At 40.4% G+C, this 25,796-nt stretch overlaps 1 long non-coding RNA gene across 2 annotated transcripts in view; it reads left to right on the top strand.

The window, feature by feature from the left end:
• The window catches only part of LOC106039621 (uncharacterized), a 76,282-nt gene extending 52,676 nt beyond the window's left edge, over positions 1-23,606 (top strand). The window contains exons 4-6 of one of the 2 annotated variants that reach the window (XR_001209418.3): positions 15,236-15,384; positions 19,048-19,162; positions 22,168-23,606. This is a non-coding gene — a long non-coding RNA (uncharacterized lncRNA). The remainder of the gene's footprint in view (positions 1-15,235; positions 15,385-19,047; positions 19,163-22,167) is intronic. The other variant, XR_001209419.3, reaches the window with a different exon arrangement.
• Positions 23,607-25,796: the final 2,190 nt, after the last annotated feature.

Raw genomic sequence — 25,796 nt, 5'->3', positions numbered from 1 at the left:
GAGGCATATATGTATATACATGTGAGCATATACATGTTCTCCTCTCTTGCTTCAATTTCTCCACAGGTTCAATTTCCTTATTTCTTCATAATTTCTCCATTACGAAAAATGTCCTCTTCCTTGTCTTTGCAAAAACTTGCAAAAAGTTTTTTTTTTTAAATTAGTTATTTATTTTATTTTATTTTATTTTATTTTATTTTATTTTATTTTATTTTATTTTATTTTTATTTTAACAGCAAGACAATACACAGCTATGAAGCTATCTGTCTATGAAATCTTTGTGGAGACAAATCTCAGGCAGGTTTTGCATGAAACATTCAGGCAAGATTACCAGTAGGCCTGAAACAACCAAGTGTTTGAGTTTACCAGCCACTTTGTGGTAACTCCTAGAGATGGTGGATTAGCCATGTATGCTTACAATGCATTAGCTATAGAAGTTTTCGGTATTTTGGTCCATGCATGCTGATGTAGTTGAGTGGGACTATACCTCTTTTTGAGGCTCCCTGCAAAACTCAGGAACACATTTCTGCAGTTGCAGTACTAATTTTACGTTTTAAGAATTGTTTTTATTCACATCTAAATTTGTCTTTTTTTCTTGTGAGATCTCTGGAAAACAATAGAAGGAACCCTCCCTTGTCTCCACCTTGTCTTTTGTGTCATTTCCCTGATGCATGTAACCCACTTTTTGAGAAATAGGCACTATTCTGTGTTATTAAATTTGTTTCAAAATCCTCATCTAAAAGTAGCTTAATTTCTGTAGAGCTGACATTATGATTGATAGGAATTTCTACATCACAGTCAGTAATCCTTAAGAAACTAAATACCTAAATGGAAACAGTTGTAGTGAGGGCTTTTAACTCTATGTCCGTGATAGCTGTATGGTAACGTGGTGACATGTCACCATGACAATGATGTGACATGTCACCTCATACAATGACATGTGACAGCCACATAGTAACTCTGGTACTATGGGATAAATCACAATTTGTGCAGAACTGTGATAACTCTCTGGCTACCAATCCAATTCTTGTGCAGATTAACCGCAGTTCAGACTTATAATTAGCTCCAAAACTTACTGTCTCAAAACATCTGGCCAGCTCAGAATTGTGTGGATAATGTTAAGAACAGATCTGAGGGAGGTGAAGTTATAGAAATCTTCAACATGGACTTGTAATGGACGTGTTACATGAGTCCATGGACTTGGACATGACATGAGTCCACGGACTCAACATGGACATGTAACGGGCTTCCCTTTGGTGCCTGTAGTCCTGGAAGATAATCTTTGTGTGAGACCTCTTTTAGTCTTATGAATGTGATGACTAATTTAAGATTTGTACTTATTTATAATCTCCCATCCAACAATTGGAATCACATGAGAAGAGCACCATTTACATGAAGAAAGCTCTATCAGGGTTGCTAAGAGCTAGATCTGAAAGAGATGCAGGGGCTGTAATGCCAACCAACGCAAAGCCCGGTGCACGAGGGTCTCTTGCTCTGGACTCGGAGCCTGGTGCATGCAACCTCCAGGTTCATTGCTGTGGGGAGCTAGGAATGATTTCCATGGACAGACGCAAACAGTCGTGTTCAGCAGTAAGCTAGAATTGCAGCAGGATTTATTACAGTGCATTCACTGTACAAGCGAACATACTGTGAGTCTCAGCTGCGAGCGCGGGCATAGCAATGGGTGAATTTGGCTTTATAAATTTTAGAGAGGCACTGGCTTTTGCCTGCCTGGCTTGTAGGGTGTGCGCAGTTTGAATGTCAGCACTCATCTCTGCAGTAGCCAAAGGTTTTGGAAAACTGGGTTTAAGGTAGTCCCCTGTGGAACAGTGATTTCACTCAACAGTGGATGGAAACACGAATGTGGTACTGTAGCCCCTGTATCATGTATATGTATACACGCACACATATATAAACTTGTGTACTTTTCTCTATAGTTAGACCATCTTCAGTGTACACACACACAAACACACACATAGAGCTTTTAGGCATCCAAGGGACTTGATAGTCAAAAAGCGAAGCCTAGATGAACAGGTGAATTCAGCAGTGTACTTAAATCCTATTTGAATAATAATTTTGTGCAAGTCTTCCTCTGAATTTCCCACTATGCCATTTTAAAATCCTTTTTTTTTTTTCTTTTTTTTTTTGAGATTGTCAATATGAAATATAATGTATGCATGAATAGCCCCATAATGCTCTGGGATGTATGTTTTATCGATACTCATGATACGTATGTTATGCCATACCATTTGCTATTCACAATTAAACTTGTGCTGATCACACATTTAAACTTGTGCTGATCAGCTTCTATGCCTCTCTTTCTTTCCTCATCTTTCTATTTGAATAACGACAGTAGAGGACTCCACTGCCAGTACAATTTCAACTTCACAGTAACCTCATATGACATAATGATTTGAGATATTCATGGTTATGGCTATGTCAGGCTCTTCACAAGCTTCAGTTAGTGGAATAGCTCCTCCACTTGACAGATTACTTGCCTGAAAATGCAAGGGGACCTTAAATTTTACTTCTCCCTCTGCTTTGTTCCATAATTTAATCTCTTAATTGGCATGCAGAGTATGTCCCTTTATTTAATGAGTTGTGTGGTGACCTACAATGGCTTTTAGTGAAGATCTTGATGGGTGTGATGCTCAGCTTCAAGCTGGCACTAAAGGCTCACATGCGAGAGCTCAACAAGTGTTGAGAGAAGGTGGGAGAATGAAAAAGAAAAATAAGGTTAAAAGCAATAAGACTCTTTACCAGACTTGAGGCATCTTTTAACCATGATGAAAACTTCTAAAGACCTGGAGTTTTCTGTTTGTTTGTTTTACCTGGGTTTACCCTATCTGGTGTGATGTGAGGGGACAAGCTGATCCCTCCCCAGGGAAAGATGAAAGTTCAAATCTTTCAGTTCTGCTTCCACCTCATTCTGGGACTGCTTCCCAATATAGTTGGTACCTAATGAGTCTTTGCTTCAGACTGGTATCTCCACCACAGGTGGACTTGTATTTTAAAATAAATAGGTAGGAATGTCAGATCATAGGCGTAATTTTGGTCTTCTGGGTGCAAATTGGCCAGTGGGTTCAAATCTGGAAGGGGGGGAAGTTTGCAAACAGCCAGACTAGGGTGGCCCCATGCTGGGGATAAGGGGCTCCTGGGGCTTTCACACCTATGTCACACACAGGGCTGCTGGGAGAGCTGGAAAGCTTTGACAGGGAGCACCCAGCATGTCACTGAGCTGTTGCAGGGCACTGGAGTGCTGGGTACCACGTCCTGGCCCAAGGCAGTGCAGGCACCCTGGCAGCTGCAGGGGCTCTGGGTGGTTCTCTTTGTTGGGCCACAGATCCCAGCAGGGGAGCCTGGCAGGGATTTTAACAGCTTTTTGCATTGCCCTGCTTTCCACTAATGCAGAGGGTCCCAAGCAGGGTGTGAAAACTGTTGAGCCCCGTGTTATACATGTAAACTCAGTGCTAGAAAACAAAGGGGTTGCCCAAACTTTGAAGTGTGAGCCTACAAGTCTGGGAAATAGTTACCTCCTAAAATGTAGGTAATGATCATCACTGTGAAAGCTGAGAAAAATCTGCTTGGTAAGCAAGCACTCTAAAAAAGTCAAAGCATTAAGATGGTTTAATTGGCTTAATTTACTTCCTGTTACTTTAAAATATGCCTGTTTGAGCCATGACATTACAGCACTTCAAGATGCTCCCTCTCTGATGCCACATAAAAGGAGTGTTGAAGCAAGAGGGGCTGTAGTCTAAAGTAGCAGCTCTAAAAATTACGGTTCTCCTCTTGCCCTCCTCAACTCCCAGCAGCAAAATCCCAGCCCGATTAGCAGGCTGATTTATTTTACATAAAAATAGTAATCTCCCTTTTTGCTCGTCTCCTCCCAGTTGGTGAATTCCATTCCTGACATCTGCAATTTCATCTGGATACTGTTCTATTTTTTCTCCACACCCCACCTTCAGTGCATATCGAATTGCCGGGTGCTGTTAAGTATCTGCTATATTTCACTGCAGAAGTGGGTGCATTTGGATGATGAATATTTCCTATATATGAATAGTCTTCAATACCCTGCTTATATTCTTTGGGGTGAAATGCATTATGGGTCACATTTGAAAACTTTAGGCGCTTTGCTCAAATCAGGCATTTAAATAACTTTGAAAATCTTTCCTTCTGATACTGACTTTTATTTATTTTGAAATCTTTTGAAATATTTGAATATTTTGAAATCTTTTGAAATATTTGAAAGTAATGCTTTATCACAGTTTCTAATTAAATTAATTTTATGTGACAGTAAAGGAGAGAGATTAAGACACAGTATGAAGCGTCCTACCCCTCAGTATACTCACAATCTCAGGAATGCATTGTTGTGACCACAGGTGTGTGGAGCGAGGCTGGATGGCAGCAGTCAGGAGAAGAGCATGCTGTGGGCTATCAGTGACATGGCACCGAGCAAGATTTTCCTCTTCGCATTCCTGTGGTTTCAGGGAGTGAAGGAAATTGCTGTGCCACACTCACCATCTTCTAAAGCTCGCTCACCCTGATTTCAAAGCTTGTGAAAAATCTTAGAGATTTCAAAATGATTTTGAAAAACCTCAAATATTTGGCTTCTTAATGAAGTGAGGGGATTTGCTTGCTCTGGTCTTCATGAGCTCTGACCATCAGCACATCCCGGTATCTGTATCTAGGCCCTATGCATCTCCAGTCCCTGATGCCAGAGGGAACTTTCCAGGGACAGTGACTGTGCTGGTGACTGCTGGAGGTTGGGCCAGGAGCAAAGGGATGCCCTAGTTTGCCAGGGCAATGTCTTCTTGCTCTCCACCCATAAAGTCCAAGTAATTTCCCAACTTTGTTTATACTGAAGCTTAGCTGGCCCTTAGATCAAAGCAGAGGTGAAAACACTTTTCTTGTCCTGTTTGCTAATAAGCTCAGGAGCAAAGAGCTCCCTTGAAGGATGCTATTGACTGGAAGAGCATCACATTTTGTGTTTGCTGAAAAACTCTGTCATCCCCTGCTATCAAAGTGACATTGAAGATTTGAATGGGGTCATCTGACTTGCCAAACATTTTGGAAGGGAGAGTGAAAAAGCCTTTTCAGAGGATACTTAGAGGTGAAAAGGTAGAGAGCAGCAGCTCCTGGAATCACTTGAGCACAGAGGTGGTGTTTCAGGAACAATGGGTGAGGGATCTGGGCTGGTTGAAATGCTTTGTGCATCCCCAGAGAAAGGGGGGTGAGGGAGCAAGAGAAAGAGGGAAAGAGGCATTATATCAAAACCAGGTGATCTTTGTCTAGTATAGAGCTGAAAGTTTTGCTCAGCATCAGTCATACTAGAAACCAATTTTTGTCCTTCTGTATTAGTGATTTCAGGAGAAAGAGCATTTGGAAAGAAGAAAAATGCAAAGAAACTTGACTGAGGTATATAATGTTGTGAGTATGTAGTGAAAACCGACCAGTTCTTCCTTTTCATGTTAAGTCCTAATATAGCAACAACTTGTCGTTGACTAAAATTAATAGCAGGTACATTTAGAACAAATGAAAGGATATCTTTCTTCACCCAGCGCGTCCCCAGTCTCTGAAACTCACTACCGCAGCAGGTCATAAGGACTGTAGCTGGAACAGGTACAGATGTTTACGTGCAAATACCATCACTTATAGTTATACTTGCTAAAATAAGAGTGATCTAACCACAGCTTGTGTTCAGTCTGCAGTGATGTCTGAACTAACCAGGAAAAAATTTGGTCCTGAGGGTGCTCCAATGGCAGACAGTTTTACTGTTAAAATTGTTCCTACAGTTTTGTTATTTTTGTGGCTTGTTGAGTTTCTTTTTAAAATACATCTCTTTCTTTCATAACACATTATTAAAAAAAAAAAAAGATTCACAATACTTGCTGCTAAACTTTCATTTGCCAGAAAGTTGTTCTTTTTTTTCTTTTTCTTTTTTTTTTCTTTATGCTGTAAACTGCTACATGAAAATTGAATACAAGGTGCTAAAGATCGATGGGCACAGCTGATTGCTGTTCCAAATGAGACTACCAAGCACTAAGACACTGAGAAATCAAATTGATGACCTGTAAAAAATAAGTTCTGATTAAGAAATATCAAGTTGATAGAAATTCTTGAAGGCAAGGAGACAAGGGAAGATGAAATATTTTTGAGAGTGAATGATGAAGTTGTTGGTTATGGATAATTTTGAATTTCCTTTACAGTCTGTTACAGCACATCAGATCTGTGGTTGATCAGACAACACCCTGTTTGGTAGCCAGGGATATTTCAGTGCTCAGTTGGTTATTATAAATTTGTGTTTGTGCTGTGGCTGTGCTGCAGAGGCAGGTACTGGACACTTACACATTCTCCTTCCCCAGCTGCACCCCAACAAAGGACTGTCTTTGATTATGCACAAAAATCATCCTGTGTGGTCTCACAGAAAAGATTCCACTGTTAACTTCTTCAGTAATAGTTTCCTTTATCTAGTACATCTGAAAGGGATACCATACAATTAAGAGTATTGTTTTATACAGATTATCTGAAGGAGCTTATGGACCTGTTTTGGGGCCTAGTTTTGCCAGCCTGACCCTGCAAACACTTATTTGCAAGAGTCTTAAATATATGGTCAGTAGGACTTTTTGCACGTCTAAGACTCGTGGAAGGAATGATTTGCAGGGCTGAGCCCTTAGCGTGTTAACTCTTTAGTAGACAAGACTCCTATTTACTCTTTCTCCTAGGCATGCTATGGGTCCTCTAAAAGCCACACCAAGGTCCACGTTTCCAAAAACAGGGGTCATGCCATTGCATGCTCAAGACTTGTCTCCTCATGTACTTATGATAATTGCAGGAAATAAACAAAACAAAACAAAAAAAACCAACAACAACAAAAAACACAATGAAAGGCTGTAGAGCTAAGTGAGCAAACCTGACTTTCCCTTGGTGTCTCCTTGTAATTGTACTTGCCTTTGCTGCTGGTGCACTGCTCGTCCCTCCAGCTGTATCCCTACAGCAGAAAGACACTGGTAAAGCAGGCCTTGGTGGCTTCAGTAGATGTCTGCCTCTGAATTTTGTTCTTAGAAATGGCTTAGGAGGAATACAAATTGAAGATAAGTTCCTTTACTCTGATATGGATTTTCATTTGATTTTTACTGTATGTTTTCAAAACGAACTGTCAGCGTGTTTGTTCAACTGAGTATATATGATGTTATAATTGTTTTGTTTAGTACTGTAAATATTATCTGTGATTAATCTTGTTCATGCTAGAAAGGTATTTGAGTTTCTTACCAGACAGTATATATTTAAGGTTTGCTTTATTTATGTGAAGAAAATGACAAATACTGTAGCTGAGGGAACAGGAAAAAAAATGAGAATTGTGCCCTGAAAAAAATCTAGGTTGGGAACTGGGAAACAGTGCTGCTCTGCTGTGCTCTGAGTTGGGGTGATGCTGTGTAGTGGAGGGTCAGAGCTAAAGATTGCTGGCAACTGTCACACCCAACCTGAGATAACAGAAGCTAGAAGGAGCCAGATGAGCAGGATGTGACCCTAAAGGGTAAGGAGAATAAGCCAAAGAGCCTGGAGGAGGCATCTTCCCCAGAGTTTAAATCTTTTGTAAATAGCTTGTTCCATCAGAAGTACTGATATCATGACCCTGAGCTATTGAAGCTGCTGCTTTCAATAGATCTTAGAGGCTCCATTAATACTGTTAGATCACTCACACAGGATGACACGATAGTCCTTTCCTTTCCTTCCTTTTTTTTCCCACTTCCTGAGCAGTGGGCACTTAGGAAAAAAGGGGGGAAAAAAAACCCACCCTTCTTCAAGAGTGCATCTACTTAAAATGTAATAATAAATTGTGCCCCATTAGGGTTAAAATAAACACAGCTACAGCCCAGCCATACTTTTGGGAAACACCGCTGTTCTATTTTATTTTAATACTGCAGGACTGTTTTGCTCTCACTCCACACCAGCCTCACAAATCACTAGTGCAGTGCTCCCACTAACTTGTCTGTATTATGTTCATTTTCTGGGTGGCAATAAATATTAGAATAAAATAAACTAAAGACTGCTGGCTGGGGCTCTGTTAGCTATCTTTATGGTTTCCACGGCAGCTGAATGACAGCTCAGGCTGGAAGCAAGCGGCCCCTTTTCACCAAGTAAATTTAGCCTTGGGAAGGATGAACATCTTCTAACTCTTGAGCTGTGATGGTTGATGCCAGTCAGTAAATCAGTCAGATTTTAATTATCAGACACATGACAGGGAGCAGTGACAGGCGGCAGTCCACTGGAGAGCATTCCTTCAAAGCAGCTTTAAAAACAGAACAGCACTTGAAGAGGAAAACCAAGTGAACAGAACACAGTCACAGCTGAATTGCAGGACATTAATAGCATGATGGAATTCCCTTCCTAATAATTTTAACCGCTTCTCGGCCACAGCCTTCCCAATGAAGTAGATCTAATGCAGCTTTATTGGGAATTTATTTTAAGCCCCCTTCACACAGGCCTGTGTTTTTTAATAGAGTTTCACACAGTTCTCTGCATAAGCAGCTGTTTGGTGCAAAGAAAGCAGTGACAGATTTATAATGCAGCAAAACCTGCTAATTGGGTAGATGAAATTGCGTTTCTGAGAGTGGCCCCTCTATGAATATTGGTAACATACCTCACAGAGACTTGTGTATGTAAGAACTTGATTATTTATTGTATTTTGCCTTTTATGTTAATCCTATGATTAATTCTTGGGTAATTACCTACAAACACCTCCCTGGAAGCCTCTTTAGATAATAAGGGCTGGGTGGTTAGTGAAAGGTTACGGGAATTTTACAAAACCTATTTAGAGAATTCTCAGGATATTTAGAAACACTCTGTAGTTTCATATGCATATTTGGGAGAAACTGGGGAGCTGCTAAATATTAGTTAGATTTTTTTTTTTAATAGTTAATAAAGGGATCAAAGTGATCTTTGGAAATGGTCACTGAGTTAACAAAAATCATAAGAGAAAATTTAATGATAATAATATCAATAGCAACAAGGCTCTTAGATATTCAAAATATATTAATGTGCCACCTTTCCAAATGGGCAGCTTGCCATTATTTGTTAATTGTGATATGTGAAAGGGAAACTGAAGTGCAGTCTTAAAACTGTTCCACTTTCTCTTGCACTGGTTCAGATTCATTGTTCAGGCTCCCATACTGAAATCAAGAGGAAGCTTTGATCAAGCTCGGTCGCATGGGAGACTGTAAAATCCTTCCCACGGCAGCCACGCTGCCGTGGTGCGGGGCACAGTCCACGGAGGACAAGGGGTCCCCACCCCAGCGAGCCCACCGCCAGGACACGGCACTGAACAATTCAGAACAGAGCCGAGATTGCTGAGAATACACGAAGTCGTGAAAACAAAAATAATGTTTGACTTAATCTCAGTGAAGATCAATACTTTTTTCAATGAGTAAGACACAGCCAGGTACAAATAGGCCATACTTTAGAATTGGACCTCTCTTCTTCTATGAAAATAAATGTCTTTCCTACTGTCACAAAAATCACCCAGCATCTATAAATGAATCCCTTTTCCCAAAGGGAATCGTACCGTGCACTTGAACTCTGATGTGGTTTTGATGTTTTTAGGCTGGGCTTCAAAAATAATTTTAATTTAAAGGCTTCTGAGGTAAGAGCTTTATAATAGGAATGCAGGTTTCCAACAAATACATAACTGCTCAGCATTCTTGGAGTTTCTTGGTAATCATCTTCACAAAGCTAAAAAGCTTCATTTTTTATTATTTGTTTTATAAAAAGAAATCTGTAGATTGTCAAATGTTCAGGTTTCCTTGTTTTGTTTTGTTTCTAAAAGAAACAGAGGAAAGGAAATGTAACATATTTTTTTTTGGATGCCTTTATTTTCCAATCAGGTAATTCAAACATCCTCCCCAGCTGACAGGAACAGGGACTTAACCAGTGCCTACCCAAAACAGGCTTGTCGTGTACTTGTCAGCTTCCACTTGTCTGTGGTTCTTAAAGCATGGAACATGCAATTAGTCCTGTTTAAACCATGGGTCAAGAATAAAGACAAGGATCAGAGCCTGTTGTGCTGGACACTGTCCTGTGCCTTCTGTTTGTAAGAGAATAACTTGACATTCATGCGAGTGCCATTTCCTACACTAAGTCAGTAGGAAAAGACATGAAGTGCAGTAACAGGATAAACCCTTTGCTCTGGCTCTGTACCTGACTTCCAGCTGCTAAACTGCACTGGAAGACAGTTAAAAATACATTAAATACTTCCCAAATGCTCTTTTTCCAGGAAAACAATTGCTGTGATTGCTGCAGTGATTTTTCTGGCTTTAGATGGGAGGGGATGATGGTGTGTTGTGCTTTGGAAAGGCAAGTCATCCCGCTGGCAGTGAACATGGGGAGACGGCCCCTGAGACAAAACCTGGGAAGTGTGGCTCATTGTGAGGGCATTTGTGAACAGCTAGGTTTAGTCAGTTTAGGAGAATGGTTTGTACCTCATTTTATGCTGTTTGTAAATAAGGGTGCATTATTCAAGACTGATGTTAGGGAAACTTGGAGCAGAATCTGGACCTTAAGTTCACTAGAGGATATTTATCTTGTCAGGATGAGTTATTTTATTATGTTGTTTAGATGCATAAAGCAGGTTATTCAGGTGACTTAAACAGTAGGCTGTAATTTCTACAGAAAACAGAGATTTGTAAGTAGATAGCAATATATGTCAGTGTTTTACTGTGATTATTAAATGTTACAGGAAATGCATCGCATAATCCATGCCCTTTGTGTTTTTTTCTTTCTTTCTTTCTTTCTTTCTTATTATTATTTCTTTGTGAACAAGAGGATGTTATGGCTGCAGACAAAGAAAGAAATCATCCAGCACTGAGTTTGATGTAAAACCACCACCCTCTTTATAAGGCAGCACCTTCTGGCTAGGGGACAAATAACCCAGACAAAGGGAATTACTTTCACAAAGATGGGAAGGTCATGAAACAAAACAGATGAACCAGATCTTTTGCTAGTGTAAGTCAACATAGATTCACTGGGATGTAATCAATTAGGTATATTTTTTCTGAGAATTTTTCAGATTTGGGAAAGGGAAACCAATAGAGCTCAGAGGACATTCTATATATTACTGGAAGCTTATGACATCCAGAAAAGATAGCCTTCTTCACCTGGGATTTAATATTAAGGGTAGTCTGTGTGGATTTCTAAGGGAAACACACTAATTTGAATGGAAAAGTGAAGTAATTCACTAACACCAAGCAAAAATTGAATTATGTCTCACCAAATGTAACAACCAAGTCCTCTGATTACAGGCAGTATTTTCACCGTAATATTTATTTCATCTTGTGGTTTTGGTCGACAGTGAAATATATAATCATCTACTTAAGCATTCAAAGAACCTGTTTATGATTTGCTGTTCCTGATATGTGGAAAGAGAAAGGTTTCTGGCAGTTTTTCTTCTCTTCTTACAGTATTTTGCACTTGATAAGGAGAGAGAAACGTGGGAAATCTGAGATTAAGCCTCTAATTTAAACTAGGATGGGCCAAATTTGAAATAGAGTCTGAGATTTTCTAAGGCTGCAGGCAAGGTTTGGTTTAGAAATAGGGTCCAAAACAGCATCTGCATACAGATTTAGATTTGGCCCTCTTGCAGGTTTCAACATGCTTTAACTCTGAGTTTGTGGCTCCAGATTCTCTCTAGTTTAATAGGTAGGGCACCAAAACTCAGATGCCAAACAATGCTGAAGGGACTGACTCCAGCTGTTTGAATATGAGAGGAATATATTACTAAAAATCTGCAAAGAGAAGTAATAACCATTACTATTATCATTATTTCTATTCCTATGGACCCTTTTTCTGTGAAAAGCTGCAAGGGCTAATCCTTAGTATTTTGCTACTGAGCGGAGAGTGAAGGGGTGTCAGGCAATGAGCGGTGCTCACTTACATTTCCTACATGAGCGAGTAGAATAGGAGAGAGGGAGAAGAAGGGCCATCGTGCCTGGGTGAATTCTGGTGAGGGAGAAGATGGTTGCAGTCCTGCTGGACTGCCTGTTGGAAAGGGCAGTCTGACAGCCACTGCCTGTTACAGAGGGCTGATCCTAGCTAGCCTGACCTTAAGCCATCACGTTGGCCAGTGCAAACTAGGCATGAATGCTACCATTTCTATAACAATTTGTAGCCACTTTGTACGATGTACTCAAGGCACATGGTGAAGGAGAACAAAACCCATGTCTCGTTAACAAAAGGTTTCCAGTGGCTGTCACTCAGACTGTTCACTTCATCCTCTTCCCAGCACCTCTGTCTCTTAAGAGATGTTCTTCGGTTTAAAGTGTTTATAGATTTTAATTAACTAAGTCTAATAACAATCTTTGAGAGGTAGAAGCTCTCTTCACCACCACTAACATGCAGCTGCTCTTTCAGTAGTGAGCAAGAATGCTATTTACATTTTGCGGCAGGAAATTAAGTTTATCCCAGGCAGTTGAAAGTGTAGGTAGGCAGAGAGGAGCTGGAAAGTGGCCAGAAGGCTGAGGCGCAGAGAAAACATCCACCAACTCTGGTTTACATCTTATCTGAAAGCTTTCTCCGTTAGCATTAAAGTTCTTCCCTTCATACCATGCTTGGTCATATTGGCCCATAAAAGAAACAGATGCCTCGAATCACTGCCCACTTCCTGCACCACCCAAGAGGTTTTGAAGATACTCTGTTCAGATACTGACTGGACATGACCCCACCTCAATATGCATTTTTAATATGTCTTAAAACTTTAAAAATCATCTTTACAGACAAAAACAAAACAAAACAAAACAACAAAAAAATTAGTGACAGAAACTGGAAATTTCATCTCTTATTGCCATCCTCCACTACACCAGTAAAAAAAGTATCTTCTAACACTAGACTCATCATCAAATCAAAGCCTTACTGTTACCAGGATAATCTACTTAACAGCATTGGGAAGGATGAAGTATTGTCAGTTGGTATTTAGCTGGGGGCCCTTCTTAACAAATTTGAATTTAACATGAGTCCTTTTGGAAAGAGGAGCTGAGCTTTTCTGGTTCTTAACAGGACAAATGTCACTCTTGTTAACCCAAACATTAGAAAACTTTTGGGAAGCTTAGATTTAAATTGAGGCTGTGTAATTGTGTAGTGGTAACTCCACTTTGGTTGGTCTCAAGACAACTCCAAATGGCAGAATGCCAGGCGAAATGGCTCTAAGTGCAGAAGTCTTCTGCCCTCTGCAACCTGCACAGAGTCACACTTCATTGGAGGTGGTGGAGGAGGCAGCATACCTACGGTAGAAAAATATCCACTCTATTCCATACAAAATAGAAGCATTTAAACATGTCCATTGCTATTACTAGAGCAAAAACTTTGCAGAAGCAGGAGCAGTTGTATGCTGCAGAGCTGTATGTATACCTGAGCATTTGGAGCACCTCCGAGACAGGAATAGGTGCCAGAAGCTGTCTGATATATTTTTGGGTGGCATTAAATTAGCTTCACTTGCAAAAAAGAAATGATTTGGTAGAGCATACTATATCCATCAATGGAAAAAGGTGGTCAGGTTGGAAAGTATAGTATGACTGGCTTAGGCAAAAGGCCTTTTTTTTCCAATTACAATTAATTTCAGTGGACTCGGGCCTACAAGCCCCTGGCCTTGGGCACTTTTCACATCATAACAGTCGTGGGGAGGGAAAATGCAGAGATGAAATGCAGCCGTTCAAAACTAGCCCAAAGCTGTTCTAGCAAATAGACAGACTTTTCTCATTTTCATGAAACCATCGAATATATGAATTTCACTGGATTCACTTTCTTGTGCCGAAGAAGTCAACATAGTTCATCCTGGCATGTTCAAAATTGGAGGGATCTGATTGACAGAAGAGGGAGATGGCAGATTCAGAATATTCAAATCTTGCTGTTGCACACTTCACTGCAATACAAAAGATACACACACAAAGAAATACTGCTGACAGTCCATCCATTGCACTGTGCCATGTATACTTTACATCTCCTTTAAAATAATTTGTGTTTTTCTATTCTACCATATCATTATTATGTTTTACTCTTCATATTATATTTTCATATTTTAAGCTAGATTCCTCATGGGTCATCTTTTAAAATTGGAGTCCCACAGTGCTGTTCTTCCTTCCTCTATTTAGGGGGCATATCTAACTATATTTTCTCTTCCCAGAATGGTCTCCCTCACTAACTTTAATTTTTTTTTTTTTTGATTTAGTGTGTCTAGAAATAAAATTTACCTCAAATCAAAAGTATTTCTTGAGAAAATGTGGGATTTCAACTCAGAACCAATAGGGAGCAAATACATGAAGCCCCATAAAGAATCTGTGACCAAAAAGCAAGCTTACGTGGTGCACTGAAACATGGTATATGGACACCCAAGTTATCCTTAAGCAAACTAGGGTGATTAGTGGAAGTAGTCCCACGTGGTGGCGTGATGCTTCACACAGGTACATCGCTCTGTATCTCCACAGTATAAATGCCCCAAGACTTGCCACAACCTAAAGAATGGGCTGAGCCCTGAAAATCTGGAAGGGTTTCTTTGTGTGTCCCCAGAGAGCAGTGCCATTCAAAGTGAGAGAGATGTTTGATGTTCTGTGACAGCATCGGGCAGTAGTACCCCCCAGCACTTTGTGGAGCTCCAGTATCTGCAGAGACTCATCCTGTGCAGCTGAGCTCCCTTCAGCAGTTCATGAAGGAACAGGTCAAACATCTGGCTCCTGCTTGTTCTCTCATCCTCTTCCCCAGTGCATCTGCTGAGGGATTGTTTTGCTTTGAAACCTTTCAATAATATATAGGTACATTGGTGTGCATTTATGTCAGAGAGGGCCAAGCCAAAGGCAATGCCTTGCAGTTACTAGAGAGAGAGTGGTGTTGGTCCTCAGTTTCTGTGGGATTTCACTGTCAGGGGGCAGTTCCCATGGAAAGGTGATAGGCTGCTGCTTCTCTCCTTTGCGTGGGCTCAATGCAGACCTTCCCTGGGCACTCCTTGTGAAGGAAGCACCTGCAGAGGGAGGCCAGCACAAAAATGAGGGCAGCTGGGAGATGAGCAAAGCTCCTCCACCCTCCCCTCTGTACCTGGGAAAATGGCTTTCAGGTAGGACTCTGACAGAGAGATGTGGCCATGCTTCCAGGGAGCAAATGGGTGGGAAATTCCTAGGTTTCTGCACAGTGTTAAACTCAGTGATCGGTTTGGTGTGGGGAACAAACATCATTTTTTTATTTATTTTTTTCTCAACAGGAATGAGAAATCAGTCACAAATTTCATCTCACTGGAGGTAGTCAAGGCAAACTAAGCATTTGGAGAGCATGTGCATTCTTTCAAGGTTTCCCTCAACTGACCATGCACATTTTCTTAAAAGGGGAAAACACGATCAGTACAGCTTGCAGGTATGTTCTGAAATTAGGGTCTCCATTTTTGCACTTCTTAGTTCTGAGGCACACCCCGAGTAACTTGAGTTATAGCAATGTAAGACCTCAAAACCCAGTCCAGCAGTCAAACATTGTCAGATGATGAATGAATCCCAGTTGAACACTGGCTTCGTAAGGAAAGCAGGTGAGTCCTGTCTGGTCTCAAGTTCAGTTACAAACACTTCAAACAGCTCTAGCTAATATGTCTTCTCATCTGCTGCTTTATTTGTCATTAAGTGATCCTTCCTTGGGCTTTCTTGTGTTCTGCATAGTCATTCATTTGAACTGCCATTCTCCCTGGCAAGTTGCAGGATTTTCAAATGCAGGTTAAGCCAGCTATTTCCCAAAGCAGCTAGTGCACATACTTCTGGGATCTCTTTGTAGCATGTACTCTACTAAGGTCTAGCAGCTCCTATTTGCCATTTGTCTCATTTCTATCTTGCAATTAAACGTTTTATCTTAACCCATCAAAAAGTGCTCCTTACAACACTAAGTAGAACGCTTCACATGAAAACTTTCCTATGAAAAGAAGGTTTCTGGATATGAGACATACAGCAATTAATGCTGCTTGATAGGATCTATAAATGTACACTGTAGCAATGCTATTTGCTTTAAGTACTACTTTAAGCAGGAAAAGGCAATGAATCCCCCTTCCAGTGTCTGATTTTATGTTTAAGAACTAATGAACTGAATTCTTCGTAAACATTGGCAAAAGATGCAAATGAACAGACAGATTCTCCAAATGCAAAGGGACATATGAGAAAGAGCTAATTTTACACAATTGACTCTCTAACCTTTTTGGATCAGTGGAATTAGAGGCTGATTAATCTGCCATGATTAGCATTTATTGAAGCTTTTGACACTGCTGCATTGTTTTTCTTTTCCTTTTCTTTTGTGTCTCAGAGAGTTAACAGTTTATAATACATTTAACTGCCAGTCCATCACCCTGACAGGGTCATAGCTTTCCTTTATGGACTTTTAAAATTAATAACAGACAGTTCTATTTTGACATGCCCTTGCTTCTGCTGCAGAGCTCGGCTGTTTAATTGTAGAGCTGGCCTCTTGTGGCCAAATGCTCCCAATGTTTAGCAAGGGTTGAAAATATGGATGTTAGGAGAAAAACTGGCAGATGGCTGACAAGGCATTTTTACTCATAACACACCAGTAAAACTTTAACTCAGAAGATTTAGTGCTAGAGCTTTGCAGTCAGCAAGCTGCAGCCATATGCAGATTTTTTTTTCAAACTTCTAAACTGATGGTTTTGCAAAGTGTGCATAAGCGGCCTTTATTGATTATGATGTTAAAAATTGAAAGCGTCAGTATCATTTAGCTTGAGATACTTTTAAAGAAAAAATGAACATTTGTTTTCATTATGAATTCCTGATAGGCCAGACACCAGTAGGGTCTATGGTCTTTATTTTTTAAACTAAAGCGAGGAACATTCTTACCGTGCTTTTTTCTAAAAGAAATGTTGTATATATGAATCAAACAGCACCTAACATATATACAGTAACTGTTGGTTCTTACACATTCATAGACTCCAGATGATGTCCCGACCCATGAAAGTGACTTGTTAGCTGGATATAAAATCACAGACACCATAAGCCTGGGTGATAGCTTCACAGCCTAACTTTCAGACACAAGTTAGTATTTATAACACTCTCAGTACCTATCTATCACCGCAAAAAGCGTGTTAAATAACTTTAAAGGCCTGACAAACCCACAAAACTAGGAAATGAAGATTTATGGGTGCACAGTCCATGAATTCATTCTATTGTGCCTAGGTGTTACAGCACACACAGCAGTGACATACGTTTGCTTTAGTTTAACTGTGAAGTGATGCAAGTACATTATCACAGGTATCCTGCAGTGGCTAGGTAGCGCTGCCCACCATTTTTGCTGTTGAACACAGCCAAACTTTGTGCTTGGTCACAAAATATGGTGTAAAATAGTCAGTTACTTAAATCCTTTCTCTTTGCTTCTACACCATAAGATATTCACTTGTGTATCAACTAATCATAAACATAATTTATACCAAAAAAATGGAAAACACATTTAAGTCTACATTTATGAAAAGAAACATTTAATCTCAGCTTAGAAAGGACAGATAAATTTTTGGTTAGGCAAGTAAAAAGAAAGAACATAATTTTTTTTTTCCATGCCCTGTGAGATAATTCTGTGTCATAAACACAACATTGGTTAAAAAAAAAAAAAAGCAACACAAAAACTAGATACGTTAACTAGTGCTGCTGAACTTCAAGTCTGTCTACCTAGAACAACATTAGTAGATAAAAGTTTGGTAACTGTGCGCTTAAATAGCTTTGCTCACACATCAGAAGAGTCTGCAGGTAGATGACTCTGCACCTTAGGTTGGTGTTTCTCTTGCAGACACACCTCTTCCTCCCACCAGAGCAGTGCTGCCTCCCTGGCAAACTTTTACCTGATATCCTTTTTAGAAAGAAATGCTGGAGGTGGAATTCTCTTAAACCCTCAAACACAGTGGTGCAGTTATATCATAAATCAAATTAATTAAACAGTATTTAAATCTATCAGGGCTTCCAAGAGGCCTGACGAATTTCACCCTGCTAGCAAGTCAAAAGGGAAGCTGAATTGTAAGGAAGGAGGCCCCTCACAGCCATTGCTAGCCTCATTTTTGCAAAGGACAAAGCAGCCCTTCATCATGGGCACTGCAGGGGAGAGGAGCAGCAAGCAGAGTCTGTCTCCAATAACCAACCTGGGGCAAGTCATCCTGATTTTCTGGCCTTTCCCAGCTGGCTGTTGTCAGGCAGCTCCTCCTCTCTCCCCGTGACCAGTCCTGCTCTCCTCCTGGGTTCAGCTTCACACAGCTGCTCCCAGTAAGAGAGGCATGTGTCCTGCTGCCTGGCACCAAGCATCCAAACCCATCCCTCACTGTTTAATGCACGTATTTTCCTAATTTAAGTTCTAATGAGCCTGCCTGCTTTGGGCATCTGGTACAGCCACCCCAAATAGCCTCTACATGGGGCTGAACAAGAGTATGTTCTGCTGATGTCTATGCTGTGAAGGAGGCCAGGGTGAGGAGCCTGTTGCAGACCCAATTCAGCTTTGAGAGAGCAGGTGGGGAGCTGCCTTCCCCAAGTCCTGTGATCAGCCTTCCAAACCGGGGACAGGGTATTTCTGAGAAGGGTTTGTAGCTCTCATGCCAGGTTTCTGGGAGCCAGTAGGTCTCTGCTGAAGCCTTCGCCTTCTCCTCACACCTCCAGGCCCCAAGGAGAGGAAAAGACGCCCTGTGCGCTGCGGCCTCCTAGTCATGGGGAGAAGGGAGGGAGAAAGGGGGGTTGTAGGAGAGGAAGAAATTCTTTGTATATAGCAATCAGGAAAGCCAAAGAAAAACCTCCTTCATGAGACACCAGAATGAAACAGGGACAGGATTTTGAAAAGACTTTGGGTTACAGCAGCAGTGCTGACAGCATCAGCAGATTGCCCGACTCTTTAATTTCATGTTACCAATTACTACAATCAAATTGATTACATGAACTGAATTCATGTGTATTACCTGAGTGTGTGGCCCCTTGTGTTTTGAATACTTATGCATAAAAATTGCTATAATTCTTGTTAATAGTTGTTATAGTTCATCTATTGCTCATCTATAATCTCTTGAAGATATAATAGAGAGAGAGACAATGGGGTAACGGAGTCTAACACCCCGACTGAGGCTGAATCGCACCAGAGCCAGTGTTAGTCAAGCTTCGACTGAGGAATGCCCAAAACATTTCAAGTGAGTCAAAACTGCTGAAAACCTGGCCGAGTTCCCTCCTTTATGAAAACTTTCCAAAGATTTACCCAGCTTTTTGCCATGGAGTTATTTCCTTTGAGAAAGATAGTGCAAGGGCAGGAGTTCATTTTGCCAAATAAATATTATTCAATGCTTGTGAAGTCCTGGCATTTCCAAACCTAAAGCAACAAAATCCATTTAGCACCAGGAGTCGGGATTTCTTGCTCCGTTGGTACCCTGCCAGCTCCAGGCTGTGCCAAAGCCACTATTGCCAAGGGGATAATGAGGTAATGTGCCTGGGTGATAAAATTCTGGCTTTCTGGCTTGTCGCCTGAGATATAAGATGGCACACACCTATGATCATATGAAAAGGCAGTGTGGGGTCTTTTAGGAGGCTTTCCTGCTTAAAATAATGTATCTGAGAAAAGAAAGAGCCAGGAATTAGACAGAGAAAAGCATCCCTTAACTGCTTATAAACTGAAAGGAAACTTCAGTGGCAGAATACTAGTCAATGCCTAAACCAAAGTCTGCTTTAACTAATGCTTGTTGGATGTTGAATTACAACAGAAAGCCTATGTTAATGCATGTGAGAGCCACATGAATATCAAACAAATTCATTATGATCAGTGCTATTACAGTGAATACCAAATGAGTTCATAATGATGGAACAATGAAACTGTTACTGATAGATTTTATTTCTGCAACAAATCCTCTGTATAAGGGTCCACTCCTGTAGTATTAATTCTAATATGACTGCATCTGAATATTAGTATCATCAGATAAGTTATACCTTTCAATAGTCTGAACTATACAGTTGAACCTTTTTTTCCCCACCAGTACATCATCTTTTTTATCTCAAATTGTCCTTAAAGTTTGATGACTATTGTAAAGGGGTAACACTTTATTTTAAGTATCCAATCATTAGAAATTCATTTAGTATTCATTGCAATAACACTAATACAATAGAATTGAATGAATAAAAAATTCATTTAGTATTCATATGGATGTGAGATGTACCTCTAAAAGAGTTTCACTCTAATTCAGCATTATTTTAGCATTGTTTAATGGACATTTACTGGTAAAGATGACTTAATTTCTATACTTAGATATTTAGATTATTATTATTATGAATTAATTTATTTTTTATTTTTTTTACAAAAAGTATTAGGATATATGGCAAATTCATCAGAATATGATGTGAGTGTTTCATACCTGAGCAAGAGCATCAGCTTTATGAAAATGGTTAAAAGGAATTCTGAACACTTTTTTTTTTTTTTTTTCCCCATTTGGTATTTACATATTTACAGAACTTGCTAGTTACAGAGGTTGCATAAATTATTTGATAATGCAATGCATCCTTGCTGATTGGAGAACTATTATTTTGTATCAGACCTTAAAGCACAGAAATATCTTGTTTATTATCCTGAAGGACTTCTAATGTATAAATTGCAATTATAAGAACAAAGGCAAATCAAGCTTTCCTGCAGATTATGATCATTAGAGGCAGAAAAGAGCTACATCCGTGTTCGACTGTTGCATGCAGTTTAAGTAAATTGAAGAAATGCCCCTACCCAGCAAAGGCAAAGCCTTATAGATAACCTTTCCTTCCTCTTTAAGCTTACTCTCTACTATCCATTAGTGATGGTTACTAGCAAGCTGCAGCCACATCACTGAATTTGACAAAGTTATTCTGAACCCAGAGGGATTATGATGGTTTGCCTATAATTTCTGGACTTCAGCAAACACACAAATGCATTTATGAAGTACCAACCATCCTTTCAGCTAACTCTTCATTAAAATGTATTTAGATGTCCTTCAAAAAAAAAAAAAATCGTCTTACAGTGAAACTCAAACTGGCTGATTCCCAGGCTTACAGTTACTTTCCTATCAAGAATTAATGCAATATCATGCACACACCATTACTGAAAAATTCTACGCTGTTTTTTGCCAAGTGTTCCTATATAACAGTTTTATCACAAGTCTGACAGCCGCCATAAAAATTCCAGGCATTCTATATCAACAGCCCTCTTTGTACTAAGTTATTAAACATTAAATTTTTATTCGTCATTTGTATTCTGTTATGCAAAATAAGCTCCTTGATAAGATGTGTCTTCTTAATTGGGCCCTTGATGCTTCTTGGATCGGAGTTGTCAGATTAGCTGGAAGAAGAGGCTCTGCATTGAGCCAGCTCGCTACCAGGAGACCAATAGCTTTGTAACAACGATATTAAGTTAGAGGGGCCAAATGGAGGGCAGCACTAGGCTCAGGTGAGACTCTACATCTGTGCATGTCTTATGCTCAGGCACTTTTCTCATAGCATCAGCAGGGCTGATGGAAATAGATTTGTTTGTTGTTTACAGCATGCAGCTGTGGATGCTGCTGCATGGGAGTTGTATAAGATTGAAGCAAATTTGTACTGAGACTAAAATATTGAGCTTTTCTCCAGTCAGCAGTCTCTGGAATCTTATTGTCGAAACTTTATCTAGTTGTAACCCTCCCCAGGGTGATTTTCATTTGCAGCTGCCCTGCTCTCTCTCACCGCCTGTCCCGCACTGCCTCTGCATCAGCCAGTGCAGGGGTAGACTCCTGGTGTGCAAGTCAGTGGCTGGGCCGTGCATGGGCAGCAACAACTGGGTCAAGCAGCTTGTACCCTGGGTTTTCCAGAAAGCTGTTTGATTCCCACAGACCCCTCTGACAGCTGTCATTGTGAGACATCATTATTTTCATCTCTTTTAGCTATAACCTGAAGAAAGGGCTCAACATTTAATGTGGCGCTTGGTCACAAAGCATAATAAGAAATCTCTCGAGCACAAGGAGGAAAAAAAGTCATGAAAATGTAGGATTTATTATCTTCATAAGGTAGACCAATTTTAACAGAAGTATGGTACCATTCCAGACAGGTGCTAGAAATTTAACTGATTAATACTTTTGGTACTTGTTTTACTGAATTCTTCTGTAATTCTGAAAAAATGACTCTTTCATTTAATGCATTATTTTCTGCATTGCAGCCAGACATGGAGGCATACATGGAGACCTAACCAACTTAAGAGTCTTTGCTGTGTGTGGAAGGAATACAACTGCTGCCTCAGTAGACCAACCACACCAAGAATATGTGAAGGGAATCATGTTTCCATTTTGCAGATGGGAAATGGAGACTAAATGGTATGGCCAAAGTCACACTCAGAAGCTGTGCTGGAACAGCACATTAAACTGAAATTTCTCATATTTGACAAGGTGTCCTAACCACAAGACCTTCATCTTGTCATAATTAAACAAGGCTTATTTAGTATTTAGCAAAACACTATACTTCAGGCTGTTGTATGACCTTTCACAATGCATTGCTTTTACTGGTTTAACTTCAGAAACCCATCTGTAGTTTTCATTTAGGACACTGATTTTTCAGACTTTTCCATGAAACAAACAAACAAACAAACAAAAAACCCTGAGAAATATCAATATGCAATATTATATGGATTTAATAACCTATTGCTCTGAGATTGTTTTCAGTTGTTGTCTATGAAAAGTTTAGATTTTTTAATATGGATTTTTTTAAGAAGTCTTTTAAAGGAGTATAAAGCCTAATCCTATATTCTGGTGTATATTTTCATTTCAGTACACCTGCTGCAATTTAGATTATGGGTGACACCAAGGACTAGCGATCAATCTCACATCTTTACTATCTTCTCTTTAGCCACAGTGATATTTTTTAAGCACCTTGTCTCTACAGGACATTTGACTGAAGTTTTGATATCGAGCTGCAGAAATGATTTCTGCAGAAGGAAGGAGTAGTAATGAATTCCGTATGTACGACCCTATGCATTCTTTTTCTAGTTTAGTATGAAGGCCTTCTGCAAATCTTTCTGTGTTTGTTCATAGGTGTCCTCATGCGGGCTGTGTAACTACAAGGCTGTGGTGGATCAGTGGATATTTCAGCAGCAGAGCTGATAATATGAGTTTATGCCTAACATGCCTTGTGCTTTTAGCTGGGACGAGGGTCAAACAGCAGAAGCATGGTGGGGGGAAAAAGCAGCTGTAATGTCCAAAGCCATTACAAATGCTTTCAGAGACATTCTTTCTCTCTGTTACGCATGCTAAGGCCTGCTTTCTTTCTTTCATGCTAAGGACATCTGTTCCTCTTAAGGACATTCGGTGCTTGCTTCCTATTCTAAGACCACCCAAGCCAGATGTGTGTTCAAAGATGAGAAAAAGTAGTTGGTAAAGGCACGTGTCCCAACATCAGCATCTCACACAGCCCAAGGGGAAGTGGGGGAGATGGTGCTGGCAGTGCCCTCTCCACATCTACAGTCAGCTGTGAAAGGAGGGAAGAAGACATGCATTTCCAGCACTTCTCCATTGATTATTTGGTGTAAACCTCTTCAGTATTCAGAACATTTTCCCCGGAGCAGGGTAGAACAGCTTGCTCACTCAGTGTCCCTGTGCCTGGTGCCCAGCGGGTCTCCCCATCAGGCAGCACACTTCCCTTCCTTGGCTCAGAAAGTTCCTCACAGCACTTAAGACATTTTTTAAGCCTTGTTTGTAGAAAATTATGAAGATTTCAAAAGGAGAAAGGGAGGCGAGTCTTCAAATTCTGGGGGGAGCTTGCTCTTATCTGCAGAATTAAAACCCATGATCCTGAGTGGCTAAATAGATACATTACAACCATAATAATTCTTTTAAGAGATACCAGCTCACCCATGTGATTTCAGCAGCCATGGCTCCAGCATCTGGCTGTGTTTTGACGTTTCGAAGATGTAGAGGTATTGTGTGCAATTGCAATGTTTTTGCTCAAACGTCAGTGATAATATTCCTGGCATGCTCAAGCAGTGGATATTCCTGTGCCGAGATACCTCATTATCTGCAGATGCCATAATGAGAATATGAACGCTGTCAATCACTTTAAGACACTTGTAAAAGCAATAATATAGGAAAGCTTTCCTTGATTTTCTGTTACTGCAGCATGTTGGTTGGCTGGGAAAATTGTTCATGTGTGAGGAACTGGGACTTTGGCCTCTTCTTTACTTGAATCTGTCAAGTCTTGAGCTACTCTCGTTAAATACCTCCCATTCATCTTGTCTTCAGAGGGGGCTAATGACACACAGGAAATTCTCCCTTAATTTCTCAGATAACTGTTACCTGTAAGACTGATTGTAGAGGACCTGCAGTGGCTCATCCCCAGATATGACACCACTGCTGCCAGATCATTCTCAATTATACCATTAAGGTTTATGGACTCTCCCTCACTGTTTACTTCAAGTCCACACAGGCAGTCATACTTTCAACCCAAAAAGCTATTAGAACAAGCTGTCCCTGGAAGTCACCTTTTCATCTAGAAGAGCTTTCCCAAGCAAGATGTCTGAAGCTTTTAATAAGTGTTATGAAACCCCTACAGATGTAGATACAAAGCATCTGCAATAGTTGACAGCTTCACAGATTTATTTAAGTTATTTCTGAAAGGCATATTCTGTAAGTAAACATCTTATGGTTCCTAATTATCAAAAGGTTAAATAGTTTGACTACTTTCTCCTTACTTTTTGCTCATTTCAGTTTGACATCCATGGAATACTGGATATATAATATAATCTTCCTTGACTTTGATATCTAAAAGTTAGACAATTAAGTCTGAGCTAGCTACCCTTTAAAGTCAGTGGAGTGAAACAGGGCAGTTTGTGCTAAGACGGAGTCTTAGCATTGGTCAAATGAAATGGATTTATAGTCTTCACTGATTATAAAATAAGATGTAGCTTAGTGAGTAGTGCAGGTTAGATACCTGACTTTACATATTTAATGCTGTGTGAGATTGATTCCACTCGTTACTAGCCGGCATATTGCATTATGTGTTTGTGCTCTCCACACATCTGAACAAAAAAAAAACAATACAGAGAAGCCAGGGGTGGCTCACCAGGAGTGCCAGTACCCGAGGCTATGCCACCAGCTGGGAAGCTTGCCTCACCCATATGTGCTGCAGGCCAGCCCAGCGAAATGGCTTTTTGCCTTAGCAATGCCTGGGTGCCCCTGTTGATTTTCTGTGTGTCGGTGTTATAATGAAAACTGTGTTAAGCTGAATAAAATCAAAAGCAGGGGCAGGAGAGCATCTCTGTTTCCCTGAGGAAGCACCTCTACATTTCCTGCTTCCTTGGCCAAAGTCACAGAGTCGGGCTCCTACCTCTGCACACCCCCTGGGTCTGTTCTGCTCCAGCAGGAGGAGGTGTAATGTTTTATGCAGAATATGCTCCTGCCTGACCATTTCTGGAGGCTGCTGATGTATTCCCCTCTCCTCTTAATTGATAAATTAATGAATTCAGCACTGATTTCACTTTGCCCTTTTGAGCGTTGGAAGGCATGATAAACAGTAATCATTATTGCACTGGTAGGAGGCTGAACATGGCTTTGGATAACAGCTCTTCACAAATGTTGAGAAAGTTGCCTTGGGTGGCCACAGACGAGCAGGCGACATGGCTGTGTAGCACTGCAGAGGTTTTGGGCTCCGTCACTGGATGCACCTGATCTGCTGGGCAGCTTTGATGTACTGGAGTTGCTGGCACACAGCCTTTGCACCACTCATAGACCAACGACACCTGAACAAATCTCTTGAGCTCCTTTCTGCAAATCGGTTGAACTTTCATTCTGGACTTGCACC

Source organism: Anser cygnoides, chromosome 12 (assembly GCF_040182565.1).
Source record: "Anser cygnoides isolate HZ-2024a breed goose chromosome 12, Taihu_goose_T2T_genome, whole genome shotgun sequence".
Taxonomy (NCBI): Eukaryota; Metazoa; Chordata; class Aves; order Anseriformes; family Anatidae; genus Anser; species Anser cygnoides.
This window is presented reverse-complemented; position numbering and strand designations above follow the sequence as displayed.